Source organism: Rhinoderma darwinii, chromosome 1 (assembly GCF_050947455.1).
Source record: "Rhinoderma darwinii isolate aRhiDar2 chromosome 1, aRhiDar2.hap1, whole genome shotgun sequence".
Classification (NCBI taxonomy): Eukaryota; Metazoa; Chordata; class Amphibia; order Anura; family Rhinodermatidae; genus Rhinoderma; species Rhinoderma darwinii.
Window position 1 is genome coordinate 624,863,326 of NC_134687.1, and position 17,025 is coordinate 624,880,350.

At 44.5% G+C, this 17,025-nt stretch overlaps 1 protein-coding gene across 1 annotated transcript in view; it reads right to left on the reverse strand.

Moving 5' to 3' along the window:
- TTC33 (tetratricopeptide repeat domain 33) overlaps positions 1–16,831 on the reverse strand; it is a 223,399-nt gene extending 206,568 nt beyond the window's left edge. Inside the window, exon 1 of the mRNA XM_075847598.1 lies at positions 16,678–16,831. The gene's annotated coding sequence lies outside the window, so the exon portion shown is untranslated. The remainder of the gene's footprint in view (positions 1–16,677) is intronic.
- Positions 16,832–17,025: the final 194 nt, after the last annotated feature.

Here is a 17,025-nt window from a genome sequence, read left to right on the forward strand (position 1 = left end):
GGCATATGTAAGCTGTGCGGAGATCATCGGGCATAATAAGAGGGTATAATAATGGGGTAAATAAATAATATTTCATAGATATGTGGCCGGTGTCGCACTGATAAATGGTGCCAGATCTTATCCGCTTTTGGACACTCTGCACATTTTGCATCGCCATATTCTGAGAGCCAGAACTTTTTTTTTTCTCCACCGGAGCTGTGTGAGGGCTTATTTGTTGCGGGACAATCTGTAGTTTTCATTGGTACCATTTTGGGGTACATGCGATTTTTTTGATCACTTTGTATTTAATTTTTTTTGGCAAGCAAGATGACCAAAAACCTGCAATTCTGTTTTTTATAAAAAAATAATTTACGGCGTTCGCCATGCGCTATGAATGACAATTTTACTTTATTCTGCGGGTCGGTACGATTACGGCGATACCAGATGTATATAGTTTCTCTTATGCTTTGCAGCGTCTACACAATAAAATCCCTTTTGTTTCAGATAATTAATTTTTGGTGTCACCATATTCTGAGAGCCATAACTTTTTTATTTTTCCGTCAAAAAAGCTGCGGGAGGGCTTGTTTTTTGCGGGACGGGCTGCAGTTTTTAATGGTATAATTTTGTGGTACATGCAACTTTTAGATCCCTTTTTTTATTCTGTTTTGCGACAGGTAGTGACTAACAAACAGCGATTCTGGAATAGTTTTTTATTAAAAAAAATTACGGTGTTCCCCGTACAGGTAAAATAGCGTGATATTTTTATAGCTTGGGTCGTTACGGACGCGGGGATACCACATATGTGTACTTTATGGTTTTTTTCCCTATAATAAAAGACTTATTATAGGAAAAAAGGCTGTTCGTGTTTTTTGAAACGTATTTTTTTCATGAAACTTTTTTTTTACTTTTTTACAACATTTTTATTAACTTGTTTTAACTTTTTTTTGTGTCCCACTAGGGAACTTGAAGGCATGAAGCCCTGATCGCTATTCTAATACACTGCACTACCTACATAGTGCAGTGTATTAGAGCTGTCAGCAAGCCTATTAGGCTTCGCCTCCCGGCAGGGCCTAATAGACTTCCGTACTAGGAAGCGATTGTTAGGCTACGGTTGCCATAGCAACCATCGGAACACCCGCGGGTGCCGATGGTTGTCATTAGCAACCATAGTGTGCGATCTAATTACTTAGATGCAGCGATAGCTGCATCTAAGGTGTTAATCGGCCGGATCGGAGCCTAGCTCCTGTCCTGGCCGTTAGAGCACGATATCAGCTGTGATAAACAGCTGTCACCTGCGCCCGTGGCAACCATCGTGGTTGCTGACAGGCTACAAGACACTTTGATGCATCGATCGCGTTGATCGATGCATCGAAGGAGTTAATCAGCCGGATCAGAGCCTAGCTCCGGTCCTGGCCGTTGCAGAGGGGTGCCGGACAGCTGATTACCGGCGGTGATAGCGCTGGCTCAAGCTGAGCCAGCGCCATCACAAACACCACGTCATGGAGCTGTGATTGGTCAGTCTGCTTTGACTGACCAATCACAGCGATCGCCGGCAGGAGACCGCTGTGAATGGTCCCCTGCCGTCTTACTGTGCCGATCAACTGTCAAACAGTTGACGGCACAGTTCTGTCACCTTGTCCTTTGACAGGGTGACAGTTTTTAGCCAGGACGCACCGGTACGTCCCTGTGCCTTAAAGCACTTCAATACAGGACGTACCAGGGCGTCCTGGTGCGCTAAGGGGTTAAGGATGCAGCCAAGTTTGGCCTTATGGCTCAGAGCCCATTTTTTAAAATGTTTAAACCTATCCAAGCGATTCAGAGACTGTTTTCTAGTGAGACATTGGGCTTTATGTTAGTGGTAAAATTTGGTCGATATATTCAGTGTTTATTTGTAAAAACGTGCAAAATTTCGAGAAAATTTTGAAAAAATTGCAGTTTTCTGAATTTAAATGCATCTGCTTGTAAAAAAGATGGTTATACCACCCAAAATAGTTACTAGTTCACATTTCCCATATGTCTACTTTAGATTGGCATCGTTTTTTGAACATTCTTTTATTTTTCTTAGATGTTACAAGGATTAGAACATAAACAGCAATTTCTATTATTTTCAAAGAAAATTTCACAAGCCTTTTTTTCAAGCTACCTGTTCAGTTCTGAAGTGGCTTTGAGGGGCCTATGTATTAGAAAACCCCATAAAATACCCCATTTTAAAAACTAGACCCCTCAAAGTATTCAAAACAGCATTTAGAAAGGGTTTGTTTAACACTTTATGCATTTCACAGGAATTAAAGCAAAGTGGAGGTGAAATTTGCAAATTTCATTTTTATTCAATTTTTTTTCTGTAACACAGAAGGTTTTACCAGAGAAATACTACTAAATGTATTGTCCAGATTCTGCAGTTTTTAGAAATGCCCCACATGTGGCTCTAGTGCGCTCGTGGACTAAAACACAAGCCCCAGAAGCAAAGAAGCACCTAGTGCATTTTGGGGCCACTTTTATATTAGAATATATTTTAGGCAGCATGCCAGGTTTGAAGAGGTGTTGAGGTGACAAAACAGTAGGAATCTCCAAAAATTCATTTATGGGTGTTGTTACCATTTTGACACCACAGTTTTTACACAGCACGTATTTGAATTGGGCTGTGAAAATAAAAAAAATAATTCATTTTTTCCAGTAAAATATAAATTTTCATCAAAATTTCTTATTTTCACAGGGAACAAAATACCCCATTTGTGGCGCAAAACTGCCGTTTGGGCCCATGGGAGGCATCAGAAGGGAAGGAGCGCTGTGTGCGGATTTTGCTGGATTGGTTTTCGGGTGCCATGTCGCATTTGCAGAGCCCCAGAGGTATCAAAGCAATGGAAACCCACCAGAAGTGACCCCATTTTGGAAACTACGCCCCTCAAGGAATTCATTTATGGGTGTTGTGACCATTTAGACCCCACAGTTTTTTCACAGAATTTATTTGAATTGGGCTGGGAATTAAAAAAATAATTCCATTTTTTCCAAAATGTCTTATTTTCACAAGGAATAAAATACCCCATTTTGTTGCCCAATTTGTCCGGAGTGCGGCAATACCCCATATTTGGCGACAAACTATGGGCCCATGGGAGGGCTCAGAAGGAAAAGACCACCATTTGGCCTACTGGGGATTTTCTTGTGCGAAGTCATGTATGTAGTGTGTAGGTGTAGTGAGCATTTTAACCGGAGACATACACCCCATAAACTATAAATGTGGGTTCTCCCAGGTATGGCAATACCCTCAATGTGGCTGTTATCAGCTGCTTGGGCACACAGCAGGGCTCAGAAGGGAAAGATGAGGGGGATAAGCTGTGCGGAGGGCATCAGGGTAAGTAAAACTGGGGTAGATTAAAAATCAAGTGATGTATGATAAATTTTAAAACACTTGTATACAGAGCCCTGGTTTTTCGCATTTTTATATTGTGTCCTCCCTTATCCCCCTCTTTGAGTAGAGACTTTGCACCTCTTTTGATTTTTTTCCCTTCTTTTTGGGGAACTTCTCCTGGAAAGTGTTGCCCTGATACGATGCGTGTGGCCTCGCTTCCAGAAGTACTGGGGTTTCCCCCATCTTGGTCCCTGAAAAATTAGTTTCTTGATAACCACCTCTTGAAATTCCAGGAAAGTTCCCCTCTGGCCTGCACATCGACGTAGCATGTACACATTGTACAATGCCATCTGTATGATGTGCACGGCCAGCTTCTTATACCACACCGCATGGCGCTGTAGGGCTTCAGGGCTTGATCTGACAAGTCCACCCCTCCCATGTACCTATTGTAGCCCAGGATGCAGTCTGGTTTAGGGGTCTCTGTACTAGTACCTCGTACAGGTACATGGGTACTGGTGTGGCCATGTATTGTTGTCAATACAAGGACTTCTCTCTTGTCTTGTACTTGACACACAATATGTTGCTGCCGGATTGTGCCCTGCTCTCACCCCTTCTTGTTTGCCCTGCAGAGTCTTAGGCCTCATTCACACCGCCGTTTTGGGCCGTTTTTCCCGGCCGGTTTGCATCCGTTTTGCATCCATTACGATTCCGTTCCGGGTCGTGTCGCCGTTTTTAACTGCCGATTTTGACCCGTTTTGCATCCGTTTTTTTCCCTGTCCGTTTTAAAATCGGATGAATTTCATTTAAATTTGTTGCCACACACAGCCCTTTGTAGATAATGCCACCCAGCCCCCTGCTGGTAATGCCACCCAACCCCCTGCAGGTAATGCCACCCAGCTCCCTGCAGGTAATGCCACCCAGCCCCCTGCAGGTAATGCCACCCAGCCCCCTGCAGGTGATGCCACCCAGCCCCCTGCAGGTGATGCCACCCAGCCCCCTGCAGGTGATGCCACCCAGTCCCCTGCAGGTGATGCCACCCAGCCCCCTGTAGGTGATGCCACCCTGCCCCCTGTAGGTGATGCCACCCTGCCCCCTGTAGGTGATGCCACCCTGCCCCCTGTAGGTTGCACCCATCCCCCCCTTCCAGGAGAAGTCACTGACTTCAATGTCCATATATGGACAGTGTAGTCACTGACTTCTCCTGGAGAGGAATTCCCTGCCACAGGTCGGGAATTCCGCTTCAGAAGTGAGTGACGTCACTGTGTCCATATATGGACAGTTTGGTCACTCACTTCTTCTGTAGCAGAATCCCCGGCCACAGGGTCGGTGATTCCGCTTCAGAAGTGAGTGACTTCACTGTGTCCATATATGGACAGTGTAGTCACTCACTTCTCCTGTAGCGGCATCCCCGGCCATAGAGTCTGGGATTCCGCTGCAGAAGTGAGTGACTTCGCTGTGTCCATATATGGACAGTGTAGTCACTCACTTCTCCTGTAGCGGAATCCCCAATCCCCGGCCGGGGATTCTGACGCCTACAGGGAGCAAAAAAAGACCCTCCTCCTCCTCACATGCACTCTGCACCGTGAGGAGGAGGAGAGAGAGCACGAACGACGGAATACATGGCCATCACTCGGGACACATGTCTTCAATGGGAGCCGGGCGGCTGGGTAAACGGCCGAAAATAGGGCATGTCCCATTTTTTGACGGCCAGGTTTCCCGGGCCCTCAAAAAATCGGTAGTGTGAATAGCCCCATTAGGTGTCTATTGTTCCTAATGCAGCCGGGTGACGGACGATTTATGAACGGCCGTCACCCGGCCGGGAAACCCTGTCGTGTGAATAAGGGCTTAGGGAGCCCTCTCAGATTTCTTCTAGCAGTGCCGCAGGACTGGAAGCGAGGCAGTTGAAGAGTGGGACGCTGGTATAAAAATTATCCAGGTAGAGGTGGTGACCCTGGTCCAGCAGTGGGTGCACCAAATCCCACACAATTTTTGCATTAACTCCCAGTAAGGGGGGGCATTCTGGGGGCTGAATACTGCTGTCCTTCCCTTCATATATCCTAAATTTGTAGGTGTACCCTGATGCCCTCGCGCAAAGCTTATACATCTTCATGCCATACCGTACCCCCTTACCCGGCAGGTACTGGCGGAATTGAAGCCCCGCTTTAACCCCTTCCCGCAATTTCACGTACAGTTACGTGATGGGAGATGGTGTTTTCCCGCAACTCCACGTAATTGTACGTGAAACAGATGGAGCTGGCTCAGGAGCTGAGCCAGCGACATCACCGCCGGGTGACAGCTGTATGTTACAGCTGTCACCCTGAGGTATCGGCCAGGACCGGAGCTAGCCTCCGATCCGACCGATTAACCCCTCACATGCTGCGTTCAATAGAGATCGCAGCATGTGAGGAGTTTATAGCCACCGGCACCCCAGCAACGTGATCGCTGGGTTGCCGGTGGCTGCAAAGGTGATCGGAGGGCTAATGCTTACCTCCCGGTCTCCCAGTAACGGAATTCTCCTATGCCCCGTCGGCGGCGGGGCCCAGGAGGCTTCCGGTACCATCGGCAAGATGGCGCCGGCTCAGCTTCCGGCTCAGAAGCTGAGCCGGCGTCATCAGCAGTGGGTGTCCGCTGTATGTTACAGCGGACACCCTGATCTATCGGCAGGAACCGGACCTAGCTCCGATTCCTGCCATTAACCCCTTCAATGCAGGGATTCAATGCAATCGCTGCATCAAAGTGGTTTGTATGAAATCGGCAGCCCTGCCATGCGATGGCAAGGCTGGCGACTGTTACTATGGCAACAGGATGCCTAACAATGGCTTCCTATCTGTCATTACGGAAGCCGATTAGGCCCCCGCCCGGAGGCGGAGCCTGATCGGCTTGCTGTCAGTGAACAACTGACAGTTCTAATACATTGCACTACATAGGTAGTGCAATGTATTAGAACATCAAACAAACAGTTGGACCTTCAAGTTCCCTAGTGGGACTAAAGAAAGGTGTAAAAAAAAAAAAGTGTAAAAAAAGTAAAAATAAAAGTTGTCAAAAATACAATAAAAGTTTCAAATAACACCACAAAACACAATCGCCCTTTTTCCCTTATCAAGTCCTTTATTATTGAAAAAAATAATAAAGCCATACATATTTGGTATCGCTGCGACCGTAACGACCTTAACTATAAAAATATTATGTTATTTATTCCGCACAGTGAACGCCGTAAAAAAAACAAACGAAAAAATACTGACATAATTGCTATTTTTTGGTCACTTTGTCTACCAAAAATTGAAATAAAAAGTGATCAAAAAGTCGCATGTACCCAAAAATGGTACCTATAAAAACTATAACTCGTCTCGCTAAAAACAAGCCCTCATACACCTCCGTCGGCGAAAACATATCTGCTCGAAGTGAGGATGCCCGTATTATACCAGGACAACGCTTCCCAGCAAAATTCCTCAAACTGCAAAGATCCCGAGTGTGGACCAAAAGTGGAATAAGTAAGGACCATTTATTAGTGCGACACCGGCCTGTGCAGAAAGGATTGCTTCACAGCGTAACACACATCTATGTATCATTTTATTGTTTTTTTTTACCCCATTATTATACCACCTGATTATGCCCCTTATATACTCCGCCCAGCTTACATGTACCCCAACATTATAAACGGAAACACCAGTAAGACTACAAACAAAACTACTACAAGCAAAATCCACGCTCCAAAAGCCAAATGGCGCTCCTTCCCTTCTGAACCCTACAGTGTGCCCAAACAGCAGTTTACTTCCACATATATGGCATCGCCAAACCCGGGAGAAACCTTTTAACAATTTTTGGGGTGTGTGTCTCCAGTGGCACAAGGTGGGCACCACATATTGGCATATCTATGGAAAAAATCCCATTTTCACTCTGCAACATCGAGTGCACACTAATTTCTGCCAATCACCTGTGGGGTTAATATGCTCACTACACCCCTAGGTGAATACCTTTGCAAATGCGGCATAGCGCCCATAAACCAATCCAGCAAAATCTGTACTCCAAAAGCCAAATGGCGCTCCTTCCCTTCTGAGCCCTACTCTGTGCCCAAACAGACCACATATGTGGTATTGCCGTACACAGGAGAAGTTGCTTTACAAGTGTTGGGGTGTTTTTTTTTCATTTATTTGTTGAGAAAATGAAACATTTTCAGCTAAAACTACGTCTTATGGTATAAAAAGGATTTTTTTTATTTTCACTGCCAATTCTAATAAAATCTATGAAACACCTGAGGAGTCAAAATGCTCACTACACCCCTAGATGAATTCATCAAGGGGTGTAGTTTCGTGAATCGAGTCACTTTTGGGGAGTATCCACTGTACTGGTACCTTAAAGGAACAGTGTCACCACAAAAAATTTTTTAATATGTTAAAGACGTTAGTGCTTTATTAAAAACGTTTGGATTAATTTGTGTGTTTGTGTGTTACTTTTTTTTATTTTTACACTTATCTTCCCTATGGGGGCTGCCATTTTTTTTACCATTTCTGTATGTGTCGATTAACGACACATACAGACATGGAATACGGCAGCTCCAGTCCCATAGGGACTGCGAACGGGGCCCGTTCCATCCACTATCATGTACGCCGCTGTGTGGGAACGGCGCATGCGCCGCTCCCACACAGTTCAATTTGAAATGCGCGCCGCCCGGCGCCATTTTCCTGTGGACCGGAAGTCGCAGCCGGACAGTAAGATTACTACTTCCGGTTGCGGCTTCCGGACTTGTGCACATGGAGCAGCGGCAGCAGACGGAGCGGATGGACCGGAGGGAGCGGCGGCGGCAGGAGCAGGTAAGTTATTTCTATGTATGTTCGTGTTTCAGTGTGTGTTTACTACTGTATGTAAACCTACTACACTGTGTGTTAGCTCAAAAAATGGCGACACACAGTGTAGGAGGTTAGACCGTTCAAACCCCTCGTTTCTCCCGGCACTAGCCAGGATAAAGGAGGGGGGGATGCTGAGAGCTCACTAGAGCGAGGGATTTTTACCCAATTTTGCAGCATAAAGCAATGTGGTTGCTTTACCACATGCAATGCTGCAATTTTGGGAATGGCTCCATCTAGTGACCAGCAATGGAAAATATTATAAATTAGAATCCAATTTATAATATTTTCTGACTCGTGAAAAAAAAATAAAAAATTAGAACAATGTTTAATCACCTACACACTAAATGTTTAACTAAAAAAACATGTTTTGCTGGCAACACATTCCCTTTAAGAGCTTTGCAAAAGTGACATGGTGTCAAGAAACCAATCCAGCTAAATCTGTGCTCCTTCTCTTCTGATCCTTACCGTGTGCCCGAACAGCAGTTTATGACCACAAATGGGGTATGGCCGTACTCCAGAGAAGTTGCTTTACAAATGTTGGGGGTTCTTTTATTCCTTTATTTGTTGAGAAAATGAAAAATTTTGAGCTAAAGCTACGTCTTATTGGAGAAAAAGGATTTTTTTTATCTTCACTGCCCAATTCTAATAAAATCTATGAAACCCCTGTGGGTTCAAAATGCTCACTACACCCCTAGATGGATTCTTCAAGGGGTGTAGTTTCCTAAATGGAGTCACTTTTTTGGTGTTTTCACTGTTTTGGTCCCCTCAGGGGCTTTGCAAATGCGACATGGCCTCCGCAAACCATTCCTGCTAAATTTGAGCTCCAAAAGCCAAATGGCGCTCTTTCCCTTCTAAGCCCTGCCGTGTGTCCAAACAGCCTCTTATGACCACATGTGGGGTATTGTTTTACTCGGGAGAAATTGCTTTACAAATGTAGTGGTGCATTTTCTCCTTTTAGTTCTTGTGGAAATTAGAAAAAATTTGCTAAACCTACATTTTCTTTGAAAGAATGTAGATTTTCATTTTCACAGCCTACTTCCAATAATTTCTGCAAAAAACCTGCGGGGTCAAAATGCTCACTATACCCATAGATAATTTCCTCAAGGCGTATAGTTTCCAAAATGGGGTCACTTTTGGGGGATTTCCACTGTTTTGGCGCCGCAGGAGCCTTTCAGACCCGACATGGTGCCTAAAATATTTGAGGCCTGCGCTTCAGTCAATAAGTGCACTAGGGCCACATGTGGGGTGTTTCTAAAAACTGAAGAATCTGGGCAATAGATATTGAGTTGCATTTCTCTGGTAAAACTTTCTGTGTTACAAAAAAAATAGATAAAAAAATAATTTCTGCAAAAAAAAAAAAAAGAAATTTGAAAATTTCACATCTAGTTTGCCTTAATTCCTGTGAAACATCTAAAGGGTTCCGAAATTTTCTAAATGCTCTTTTGAATACTTTGAGGGGTGAAGTTTTTAAATTGGGGTGACTTATCGAGGGTTTCTAATATATAAGGCCCTAAAATCCATTTCACAACTGAACTGGCCCCTGTAAAAATAGCCTTTTGAAATTTTCTTGAAAATGTGAGAAATTGCTGCTAAAGTTCTAAGCCTTGTGATGTCATAAAAAAAAATAAAAGGATGTTCAAAAAACAATGCCAGATTGCCTGTCTTACAAGCAGATACATATAAATTTAGAAAAATGCTAATTTTGGAAATTTTTCGCTACATTTTGGTGTTTTTCACAATTAAATACTTAATGTATCGAGCAAATTTTGCCAGTAACATAAAGTCAAATGTGTCACGAGAAAATCTCAGAATCGCTTGGATAGGTAAAAGCATTCCGAAGTTATTACCACATAAAGTGAAACATGTCAGATTTGAAAAAATTGGCTGCGTCCTGAAGGCCAAAACAAGCTGTATCCTTAAGGGGTTAAAATCTACCAAGGACTCCTAAATAGAAATACACTTCTCGGGGGTGAATGCTGGGAAAACCGGGCACTGGAACGGTCTAATAGGGGTCTCCGTTTATACAAACGGTCAAAACTGGGGTCACCTCGGGGTGGGCACGGCTCATTATCAGTATAATGTAAGAAGCAAAGTATTGCCTCATTTATTTATTTTTTTAGGTTCCAGTTCAGTTCTGAAGTTGCTTTGAGGGGCCCATATATTAGAAACCCCTATCAAATACCCCATTTAAGAAACTAGACCCCTCAAAGTATTCACAACAGCATTTAGAACGTTTATGAACCCTTTATGTTTTTTCGAAGGAATTTAGAGCAAAGTAGAGGTGAAATTTACACATTTCATTTTTTTATCAGAAAATCCTTTTTTTATTCCATTTTTTTCTGTTACACAAAATGTTTTACCAGAGAAACGCAACTTAATATTGCCCAGATTCTGCAGTTTTGAGAAATATCCCACATGTGGCCCTAGTGCGGTAATGGACTGAAGCGCCGGCCTCCGAAGCAAAGGAGCACCTAGAGGATTTTGAGGCCTCTTTTTTATTAGGCACCATGTCCGGTTTGAAGAGGTCTTGTGGTGCCAAAACATTGGAAACCCCACAAAAGTGACCCCATTTTGGAAACTAGACCCGTTGAGGAATCCATTGTAGTTTTCTTGCTTTTTGATCAGTTTTTATTCTATTTTTAGGTGGCGCGGTGACTAAAAAACCGCAATTCTACTATTGTTTTTATGCTATTTTTTTTACGGCGTTCACCGTGCGCTATAATTGACATATTCACTTTATTCTGCGGGGCGATACGATTACGCCGATACCAGATGTTTATAGTTTTTTTTATGTCTTATGGCGTTTGCACAATAAAATACGTTTTGTAAACAATCATTCACTTTTTGTGTTACCTTATTCTAAGAGCCATAACGTTTATATTTTTTAATCAATAAAGCCGTGCGAGGACTTATTTTTTGCGTAACGAACTGTAGTTTCGATCAGCACCATTTTTCGGTACATGCGACTTTTTGATCTCTTTTTATTCCATTTTTTGGGAGGTGAAGTGACCAAAGAATTGTGATTGTGGTACGGTTTATTATTATTTTCTTTTACGGCGTTCACCGTGCGGGATAAATAACAAAATAATTTTGTAGTTCAGGCCGTTGCGGACGCGGCGATACCAATTATGTATAGTTTATTTGTTTGTTTATATATTTTTATTAATAATAAAGGACTGATAAGGGAAAAGGGGGGATTTTTACTTTTATTACTTTTATTTTCTTATTTTTACAATCTTTTTTTACTTTATTACTTTGTCCCACTAGGGGACATGAGGGCAGGAGGCCCTGATCGCAATTCTAATACACTGCACTACATGCGTAGTGCAGTGTATTAGAACTGTCAGCTACTCACTGACAGCAAGCATAGTGGGTCCTGACGTTGTCAGGACCCACTAGGCTTCCGTAGATGGCATAGCTGGACGCCATTGTTAGGCGTCCGGTTGCCATAGCCAACATCGCTGCCCGCTATCATGTAGCGGGCCGTCGATGGTGGTTTAACCCCTAAAAAGCCGCGATCGCTATTGAACGTGGATTTTAAGGGGTTAATCAGCGGGGACACAGCGATCGATCCCCGCTATGGGAGCTGTGGCAACCGCTGTACAAGACAGCTCCTGTATGTGTCGGGAAGACGGCCGAAATGGCCTTTCCTCCCGTGACGTACTATTCCGGTGCTGAGCGCGAACGGGATGGTTACCATGACGGAATATACGTCACTGAGTGTCATGGGGTTCGTTAGGTTAATACACGATCAACAGAGCCAGAGACGACAGGGCAACTCCAACAGGGTTTATTGCATCCAATGTTGACAGAACAAGTCACGTTCAATGCAGGAACAACACACAGTCCACAAAATAAGTAATCCCAGGAACATCTTCAGAGTGCTGGCCTCAGCTTCAGCTCTCCTTCAGGTCTAAATCCAGAAGATCTCCATCCTCCCCAAGACAAGCCCTTATATCCACTCAGGGGGAGTAACATCTTTTCAGTTTCACTGTCTGTATGTGAGTTGTGGTCCTTTGTGCTATCATGTGTAATGCCACAGCAGGGATGAGGACACAATGGGGGAGATAATTGGATCACCTTTGTTTGCTGGTCTGCACCTGAGCTGAATATAACTGTGGTGCCTCCTGATGACCCCCTGTGGGGACTGGACAATGACAACACTTTAGGTCTTGTGGACTTCACCTCTGACTTGTCGGATTGTCCATAGGCTGGAGACGCGACCTGTGGTACTTGATTAGAGAGTCATCCCTCTCTGCTGAGGACTCACAATAAACCACACATAATGCACCATCACAACCTCTCCCCTCATATAATAAGTGAGCTGGCCATGTGGCCTACACAGGCCGCTGGCCACCTCACTCATAAGCCACTTATTACAGTTCAATAAGAACAGTCCACAGGCTGTAAAGAAAGTCCAGTGCACATGTATATCCGGGGCTAAGAGCAATGTCTGGAAACACAATCACAAAGTTCAAGACACTTCCACAAAAGTTCCACGTCATCTGTTCACTTTGGAAGAGCTGATCCGGTGGCCTCCAGGACAGTCCAGCTCGTGAGATGGAGTCTCTGGGGTCTGGAGGTTTCTTGGGACCTTTTATCCAGTTTACAGGTTTCTGCAGGCTCCGAATCTCCCATCCAGACACTTTCCTCCCCAGTGCATCCCACCACCATATATTCGGTAATGCTGGCCGGCTATCTGACCCATCACCCAGGCAAAGATCATTCCAGAAAATACAGTCACTGTTCAGAATTGTAGTGAGTCCAGAGAAGTTGGTGGCAGAAGATGGGGAGATAGAAGTCCAATCGGTTTGAGAAAACAAGGGCCATGGGCATATTTGAAAAGGGTCTGAAGTCTCACCATCATGAAGGTCATCACTGCTGTTGGGACCAGTGTCTTGTTGTCCTTCGCAGCCTTGCTCCTCCAACACTCCTTCCACCATAGAACTCGCTGACACTCCAGTGTCATCCTCATCCATGTTGGAAGACTGTGCACTTGGAGAGGCCATACTGACCGTAATATCCACAACATCACTGGACAAAGACAAATCAGACCTCAAGGTAATAATACAGCTGGATTCCTCAACCTCTTGGAAATCCTGGGGTGAAGGGAATGCAGGAAACACATCGCCAGGAGAAGCACAAACATCATTGCTCACTAGTGGGGCTGTATCGTGTGACTTAACCTCAGTTGGGCTTTCAGAACTGGCACTGGTGATCTCAGTGCCAAAGGTTTCAGGAGGTCCAGTGCTAGTTATATCGCCTGTGTCCTCATCATCCACACCAGTGCTAGTTATATCTCCTGTGTCATCATCCACACCAGTGCTAGCCACATCTCCTGCATCTTCATCATCCACAGGACCCGTTTCTGCAGATACATTGACATCCCCTGTATGCACTCCTTCCGGTCCTGAATCAAGCCCAGAATCCTTTACTTCCTCCTGGTGCTCCCATGTCTTATGGTATAAGCTGCCCACAGACGTCACATCACTCACCTCAGGACACTCTGGAGCTTTCTCTGGAGATCTGTAGCGATCAGAGCCTGGAGCAGCAGCACAATCCTTATAACACTGTGCTGGCCGTTCACACCATGTTTGCGGCACCTCTCGCTCCGCTGTTGCCAGACACCAATTCCAGTCCCAGTCCCAGAACTTATCATCGTTGGAGGCCAAACATCCCAGAGCATCCATGGTCTCCTGGTGCAACTCCCGAGCTCGCACAAGAACTTGTTCCTTCCTTGCCATAGTCAGAGACTTATCCCAAGCCCAACATTCAATGTCTTCTGTAAACTTTGGTCCAAGGCAGTCCATTGCCTCCTGGTAAAACACAATTGCTCTCCTCACGATAGACATCCTGGTGTTAAGACCTCTGTCCATCTCTCCTGCACTCTGTTGATCCCACTTCTGACACCAGTTGTCATGGGGTTCGTTAGGTTAATACACGATCAACAGAGCCAGAGACGACAGGGCAACTCCAACAGGGTTTATTGCATCCAATGTTGACAGAACAAGTCACGTTCAATGCAGGAACAACACACAGTCCACAAAATAAGTAATCCCAGGAACATCTTCAGAGTGCTGGCCTCAGCTTCAGCTCTCCTTCAGGTCTAAATCCAGAAGATCTCCATCCTCCCCAAGACAAGCCCTTATATCCACTCAGGGGGAGTAACATCTTTTCAGTTTCACTGTCTGTATGTGAGTTGTGGTCCTTTGTGCTATCATGTGTAATGCCACAGCAGGGATGAGGACACAATGGGGGAGATAATTGGATCACCTTTGTTTGCTGGTCTGCACCTGAGCTGAATATAACTGTGGTGCCTCCTGATGACCCCCTGTGGGGACTGGACAATGACAACACTTTAGGTCTTGTGGACTTCACCTCTGACTTGTCGGATTGTCCATAGGCTGGAGACGCGACCTGTGGTACTTGATTAGAGAGTCATCCCTCTCTGCTGAGGACTCACAATAAACCACACATAATGCACCATCACACTGAGCATTAAGGGGTTAAAGATGCTGGGACCCCCAGCGATCAGATGTGATCTGTGGGGAAACATGTCAGTTAAGCCTTATTCGAATGTGTCCGTTTTGCGTCTGAAAAAACGCACCGTTTTTCATGCGTTGCAGTTCCGTGTGCCATCAGTATTTGTTCCGTGACATCAGTTTTTCACGTCAGTGTTGGTGCATATTTTTATTACTCAGCCTTTCTTTATTACGGACGGATGACGTCCGTGTGCTGTCCGTGATTTTCACGCACCCATAGACTTCAATGGGCGCGTGGTCCGCAAAAACTGACTAGAATAGGACACGCAGTGAGCTTCACGCAGCGGAAACATGCTGCTTGAAAAATCACTGATGTATTGCATAGGTCCGTGTGCTGTCCGTTGTTTTAACGGACACCACACGGACGTATACAAAATTCGTTTGAATAAGGCCTAAGAGTTGAATTTCCCAGAGCCACGAGGGTGGAAACTAAGAAAAACAGTGTCCAATTATACCAATGTGTTGTCTTTGTAATCGAGGACTCCATTCAACCGGCGTATGCCAAAGGAGGAATACGGTACAAAAAAACGTATGCCGTGTGGTGTATATATTGCTTGACTATGGGGTCTTATTGGTGACATAGGCCACTGTATGTCTGTACAATGGTATACGTTGCTGACTTCCATCAGAGGTACATGTCGGAAAAACCTCCTGAGATATACCGCCAACGGAGGGCTCAGACATAATGTGAACACAGCCTTACTGAAAAGTGGGGGTCGGACCTCAGGTACCTCCAAGGATCACTAGACTAAAGCGGCCACAGTGCTAGTAAAGCACCGCAGCCACTTAGGATTTTTCTAGAGAAAGTAGAGGGGACAGATGGAAGGGAGTGACACATGACTACAGACAGGGCTAGTACGTAGTCTGTAACCATGGAGACACATAGAAAACATGCAGTTAATGTTTCTTTTGTTACCTCGCAGGATAGGTGATACATGTGTAATGACTGGGGATCCCACCAATCTTTCATTTTTGGTTTTCCATCACACTTTCATTTATTTTTTTTCGTTGACATGGCGACATTGTTTCTCGCAGGATGAGATTTTTTAATTAATGGTAACAATAATGTTTGCTTTTTTTATTGCGTTCATCATTTTTTACAATAAATGGGGAAAAAAATTGACTTTTAGTTTGTATATAATTTATCAATTTTATGAAAACCTTTTTTTTTTTTTTTTTTTTTTTTTTTTAAGTACCCCTAGGGAAATTTACCGTGTGAGCCATAGATCGCTCATGCAATACACTGCAGGCTTAAACGGGTTATGTGGGGACCAAACATGATTAGCAGTGTAGTCACTGCCGTATGGGAGTACACGGCTAATATACATTCCGGACCCCCCGTCTCACGCAGGAGATCTAGTTGCACGGTCTTCCTTCATGAGTATACGACTCTTGGTCATGTGACCGGCCCCGCTGTACTCTACGTACGAGCAGGAGAAGTACAGCCGTACTACTAAATACATTTCGGATCACCGTAATCGTAACAACGCGCAGAACAGAAATAGAAAAAAATTCACATATTAATTACCGGTGAGAAAGAAGTCCGAAAAAAACGGATGGCAAATTTGCTGTCTTTACCCCATTCGACCCTCAAAAAAAATGAATATAAAGTATATTATGCCATTGAAAACGACAACCAGCGCTCTCACGGCTACGTGGACTGGAAAATAAAAAAAAGTTTTGGATCTTGGATAAAAATAAAATAATAAATAATATTTGCTGCATCCTAAAGACCCAAAATAGGCCAGCCCATAAGGGGTTAATGTGTAGATCTGTTTCCATAAATAGATGATTGAATAACATGGGGACATTTTGTGTTTATTTTGCTGCTGGAGCTTTATTAAGGTAAAGATGGACAATCCCTTTAAATCCAATCTCCATATAGCACAGCAGTATACAGGCATGCACGTGTGTATATGTACACATATATACGACTGACTACAGACGTGCTCCCTGCGATTACCTTTAGTTGCTGCTTAGTCGCTTCCTCCTCCGTGCAGCGCAGTGGTGAGATAGCTACATGGTACGGCTAAACATAAAAACCAATAGGAAACCAGAACTAAATTGGGAAGATAAACGTATGGCATACGCCTTTCCTTGGGTTAACTCACTTTCGGCCGCGTCTGTCCTCTGTTTTTAATTTCCAGCCAATCCAGCTTATTGTAGGAGTGACGTAACAGTCACGTGTAATAGAACGGGCACGTGACTACTTACAGCCAATCATGCCGGGTTGCGCTTGTGCAAAGGTTATGTGTGGACTAAGGGGGGTCCTGGTAGTGGGCAGAGGATGACGGATTACTGGACAGTGACT